The following is a 6,000-nucleotide window of genomic DNA, read 5'->3' as shown; positions in this document are numbered from 1 at the left end:
AAATCCCTTACAAAACCCATGATTTTGGGAGGACTTTTTTTGCTGGGTACTGTCCGGTAACACTCTTTGTAATTTTTTGAGTTATGGAAAATTAACGATATTTTAACACCGCATCGTGATAGAAGACCAAAATAGCCCATTTCCCCTTAACATACACTTTCGTGGTTAAGGTTACTTGAGGTTCACATTTTTAGGTTTTCTTTTATATTTTCACGATTTTGCTTGAAAACGGTAAGTCCTATCGAAATGGGACTAAGGAAAATATTGTTGCTGCAAAAATTCACTAGAGGATTGAACTTTATAATTTCTTCGTAGGTTTTACCATTTTTGAGATATAGAAGTTTAGATCAATCAATTTAAATCAATTCCAAATTGTCTGAAAAATATTTCGTCCAAACATACTTGGGGTCTAAAACCATTATTTCGATGAGGCATAAAAATGAGCAAAAAGACCGAAACAATTGTTCAACGATTTCAACAAATATTTACAATAGCTCTGTTCCTTTACGTGCAAGAATCTTCAAGTTTTACCACTTTTTACTCGAAAAGCGTTCCTTTACTTCAGAGACTATACAATTCATAAGGGAGCAGTTTACAACTTTCACTACTTTGGCCGGTTTAACCATTTTCAAATGTAAAGAAACAAACCAATGTTATACCCTACACCCCACTGTGGTAAGGAAAGGAAACCAAACAGACCGGTAGTTCCTTTTGGGGATATACATATAATCACTTTCTGAGTCGATTTATGCATGCCCGTCCGTCTGTCCATGTATTTTTGTTCGCAACGTACAGCTCGCATTTCCTGTCCGATTGAAAAATGAAAATTGGGGAATATATTTTTTTTAGCCATAGGGAGAACGCTATTTTTTTTTATTATTTTATTCGGTATTTAATTCAAGTAATACATTTTGAAATATACACATAGGAATATATATCAAGAATATATTGCTTATCGTGAAAATCGGTTCAGATTTGGATATAGCTCCCATATATATTTTCGGCCGATTACGGCAGTATTTGCTGCACCAAACACCCTATATCACCCTATATCTGTCCAATTTTGTTGAAATTTGGAATGTGTGACGGAATTTTGTCTAGTAATAAGTGTACCATATTATATAGAAATCAGTTCAAATTGATATACAGGGTGTTTTTTTAAGCCCGATAGAACTTGAAATTGTAAAAAATAACACAAAAAATTAAATTGTAATCAAAATTTTTTTTTATTCGAAAGATCAATACGTGACATTAACACTTGAAAATGATTTCGGGCATATGGGCACCGCGGCTGTTCTTGACGAAGTGCTTTCTGGACGTCCAATTTTTGGCCACTTTTTCGAGCACTGCTGGCCGTATGTCACGAATAACACGAACAATGCTGGCCTCCAAGGCATCAATTGTTGCTGGTTTATCAGCATAAACCAGTGACTTCACGTAGCCCCACAGGAAATAATCGAGAGGTGTCAAATCGCACGACCTTGGAGGCCAATTGACAGGTCCACTTCTCGAAATCAACTTATCGCCAAATTTTGATTTCAATAAGTCGATGGTTGCGTTCGCCGTATGGCACGTAGCGCCATCCTGTTGAAACCACATCTCCTCCGGATCAATGTCATCCATATTTTCAAACAAAAAATCATTGATCATGGTGCGGTAACGATCTCCATTGACCGTAACGCGAGCTCCGGCCTCATTTTTGAAGAAATAAGGTCCGATGATGCGACCAGCGTGAAAACCGCACCATACGGTGCATTTTTCTGGATGTAATGGAGTCTATAGGCTCTCTTGTGGATTGGTCTCACTCCATATGCGGCAATTTTGCTTATTAACAAACCCGTTAAGCCAAAAATGCGCTTGTTCAGATGGACGATTATGTACGCCATACAAATGACGAAGTCGTCTATAAGTTGCGCGAATCGACGACTGATTTTCAAAGTAAATTTGGATAATTTCGTAGCGTTGTTCAAGCGTGAGTCTATTCATGATGATTTGTCAGAGTATACTGAAACAAATAAAAAAAAAGTTTCATCAAAATTTAATTTTTTGTGTTACTTTTTACAATTTAAAGTTCTATCTAGCTTAAAAAACACCCTTTATATCTAGTATATATATATATTATACATATTCACAGTAGTGTAGGGTATCATATAGTCGGCCCCGCCCGACTATGATCCCTTCCTTACTGGTTTCATTCATAATTTTGTTTTTTGTTTCCTTAATGTTCTTTGAAGAACGCATAGGTTTTCATAGTTCGATAAAATACTCGATCGAATCGAATGTCGTAATTAGGCCACAGATAGTAAAGAGTGTGCCGCAAAACAAAACAACAACAAAAATTCCAAAAATAGTATAAGATGTCTCATTTCAGATAAAAGAAAGAACTACTTAAAAATATTGGGAATTTCTTTGTAAAAAATGCATGAAACTGCATAGCTAGGGATAACCCCTTAATACCAAATTCAGTGGTTCTGTCAAGGGTTAACCGTCAACGGGAACTCATTGGAACAATAAAAAGAAGACATATAATGAGGAACGCAAAATACAAACTGCTCCAAACCATAATCGCGTTATACATAAAAAAGTAAAATACATAAACAAGTCCATGCTGTTTTTAACATTTTACATTCTCCAGAAATTTATGGGTCCAGGTTAACGTTTTAATATAGGTGGTCGCCATAGGAGTGTACTTCCCGATTTTGAGAATTTTTAAGGCTTTAGCCACATTACCTAACTGAAATAGCAGAAATTTGGTATTTAGTTAAAAATAAAAAAAACATTCGACATCGATTTAAAAAAAAACAATACAGTTTTGCTTGGAGTTCTTTTCTTAAGCATCCAATTTATATTTTCCCGCTTTTACATTTTTTCATTATATATCCAATACATTTGTTTTGTTGGAACTCTGAAGTAAGAACAGTCGACACGAACATGTTCGATGTTCGCTTTGTGTTGGCAACATGTAGAGAGTGACTGGGCAACATTGAACTATAAATTCTTTCATTCGTTGTTAAACGTCCAACGAAAAAACACGAAAACACAACAAGCGCGCAAGACAAAATTTAAATTCGAATACGGAAACAAATAACGGTTATATGAGAAATATTGCGAATTCGCTGTTAATTTGTAAATTACAAATGTGAGTGGTTTAAATAAATTCTAGCGAAGTTTGCGATAAAAGACAAAAACGAGACAATAACTAAAAACACATGTTTGCAGGTTGTGTTTTTTATTGTCGTGATTTCCTCAGTTTTTTTTTCCAAAATTAATACCAAGAATCATAATAACAATAACAACATAATGAGTAGTAAGCACGTTCCAAAAGAACAACAACAGTTCGAATTAAACGCCAACATCCAATTGAAGAACAAGAACAAGAATGAGCGCCAAACGATATCTCGATATCTGTTGTCATCTAAACAAGGCAAAATAGCAAACCCCAACCAGAGCCAATATTGAATACTAAAGACTTCGTGAGTATCTTGTTGAGGTACAGATACATTGTGTATTGTTGTGTTGCTGTTTTGTTTCTGTTGCTGCTCTGCTTGCTTTACCGTTTTCGTACATCCGCGCACATTCAAGAGTTCCAACATTTTCAAAATCTTTGAGTCAATTCAGTTGGTGTTCAATTCTCGCGGCGGTTAGATCAAAATTAAATATTCTACATTAGCCGACTCGTAAGATCAGAGTGTAAATTTGAATGAATATACATATATGTACATATATCTGGAATAGACACAATATATGTGAAAATACCTATACATTGAAACAAAAAAAGATTCTAAAAAGTGAGCAAATCGTTTAGATCATACATTGCTATTAGTTCGGCTGTTTGTAAAGTTTCTTAAAAAGTGAATATAAATAAATTTTAGCAAAGAAGAAATAAAAAAAAAAATAAAAAAGAAACAAGCAAAAAGATTAACCTTCAAAAACAACGAAATATACATAGTGATTAAAAAGGAAACAGACCACATAAATGTGAAATAATAAAAAAAATAAAACATAAAAAAACAGTCATAATTTTAAAATCGATTGCAAAATATAATATAATAAATATCACATTATATCTACAATGTAAACAACTAAATGTGCTGAATTTTGAATGAAAATACGTAACCCTTTGTGATTTGTATTAATTTACAAATGTTACTCCTCACAAACTGTACGGATCTCCTGAATTATGCAAATCCATCCATCCAGAATAACGTTTCGTCAAAATATTGAACGCTTTGAAAAGAAAAATACGGAAGCAAAAAATTTGAATTTACAAAAATACCGTAAAAATTTGGTATAAATATTGTGATATTTTCTAACAAAATTGAGCTTCATGAGAATTAACATAATTTCTATCATCTCGATTTTAATTTTGAATATTTAAATATTTTTGCCGTTTAATATGTGTGTTTTAAAACTTGCAATGATCTGCTACACGAAACGTGATCTAAATTTATATCGGAAAACAAATTTAGAATTTTTTTTAATTAAAAATTTAATTTTTTACTATAAAATGAGTTTTGATAGGTATTCCAAGGAATTTGAGTTCGAATCGTCTTAGAGAAACAGGTCATTAACCCACTGGTTGTTTAAACGCCACAAAAAATGGTTGCACAAATTGACGTCACACTCGGGTATTTTTGCATATTTGCATTTTTATAGTATAGTCTGTTATCTGTCATTCCACGCTTATAAAGTTTCATTGGCCTAAACGCATGCAATAAAAAAAATCAATTAATTGTAATTTGTAAAATAAAGTAGATTCTTGCAGGTTCTGGAATAGATCTAATGTTTTCCAAGTTATTATTCTCATAGTATTTCAAACGTTGAAATCATTTATTCCCCTAAACTAAAACATTTCTGATTAATATGTCATCGTCTGACTATCGACTAACTTCTAATGGTTCTTCAATAGAAATATAACAGATTCGAATGCGAACTATACAGGCCCATTCCACAACTCCCACATAAAATTTCAAAAACTTTCGCAAAAATGCATGTCTTGAAACGGGTTGAATATGTTGGCAGCATGTTGTGCAGGCGGAATTTTTTTCCGAAATTATAATGCTTTTCTTGGCCAAGTCTATACTCCTGACATAATGGTCTAAAATCTCTAAAAAATCTTACGGTGACCAACTAAAATGCCTAAAGGGCGCGATAAAAACCAAAGGAGTGATTGACTTGTTCGAATATGTACTAAGTCGGGCCACTCCATAAAGTACTGCCTACCCAACATTTAAATTTTTTTCACAAGGTTTGAAAAGTTTAAAGCAGGTATTTCTGGCGGCTCATACTATGGCAGTATTATTTATTCGGCGGTATAGAATACTCGATTTTGACCAATCTCTATCTCTGCACATCGCAATCGTTCTTTAAGATTTACATCAAATTCGAAATATGTCGGCCCACTTCTCCTGGCACCTCCACCACAATAGCTCACACATTTAGACGTAAAAACAGTTTGAGATTTGTTCGCGGATATATTTTAAACTTTATCACGGAAAGTTCTCGAAGTTCTTATTACAACATAATTTATTGGGTAAAAGGACCCATATTGGATTTGCTTCTTTTTAATTCAAAGGTCAGCAAAGCCGACTGATACATTTTTTAATTGTTCCGAGAAACTTCATACATCATGTTATGGTGAAGGATATAAAATTAATAAAGTGGCTAAAACCTTCAAAATACAGAAAATCGGGAGGTACCGTTCTATAAGAGTCTTATCAAAACATGGACCTATACAGACAATTCGCTGTTTTAAAGACTAAATACCAAATTTCGGGCATTTTGGCTGGATAGCCACATTATCCAACCAAAATGGGGGCTATATCAAAACGTGGACCGATATAATACATTTAGCAATACATTCTCTGTACCAAATTGTGTGGATTTATCTCAAATATTGCGGATTCTATCTAGATTTTAACGGACAGAAGGGCATCATTATATCGACTTGGAATAGGTAATTCTGTAACTCATTTTTTGAGTTACCGACGAAGGAGCAAG

The 6,000-nt window shown here is 33.7% G+C and overlaps 1 protein-coding gene across 25 annotated transcripts in view; it reads left to right on the top strand.

The window, feature by feature from the left end:
- The first annotated feature begins 2,999 nt into the window (after positions 1-2,999).
- if (integrin subunit alpha inflated) overlaps positions 3,000-6,000 on the top strand; it is an 89,564-nt gene continuing 86,563 nt past the window's right edge. For 2 of the 25 annotated variants that reach the window (XM_073978294.1, XM_073978278.1), the window contains exon 1: positions 3,559-3,690. The gene's annotated coding sequence lies outside the window, so the exon portion shown is untranslated. Of the gene's footprint in view, positions 3,474-3,494; positions 4,289-6,000 lie in introns of those variants that run through there. The other 23 variants (XM_073978299.1, XM_073978296.1, XM_073978290.1 and 20 more) reach the window with 19 other exon arrangements.

The sequence above is a fragment of the Musca autumnalis genome, unplaced genomic scaffold, assembly GCF_047663935.1.
Source record: "Musca autumnalis isolate F117 unplaced genomic scaffold, ASM4766393v1 scaffold_3, whole genome shotgun sequence".
Lineage (NCBI taxonomy): Eukaryota > Metazoa > Arthropoda > Insecta > Diptera > Muscidae > Musca > Musca autumnalis.
Note: the sequence above shows the minus strand (reverse complement) of the source record. Positions and strands in the feature narration are given on the sequence as shown.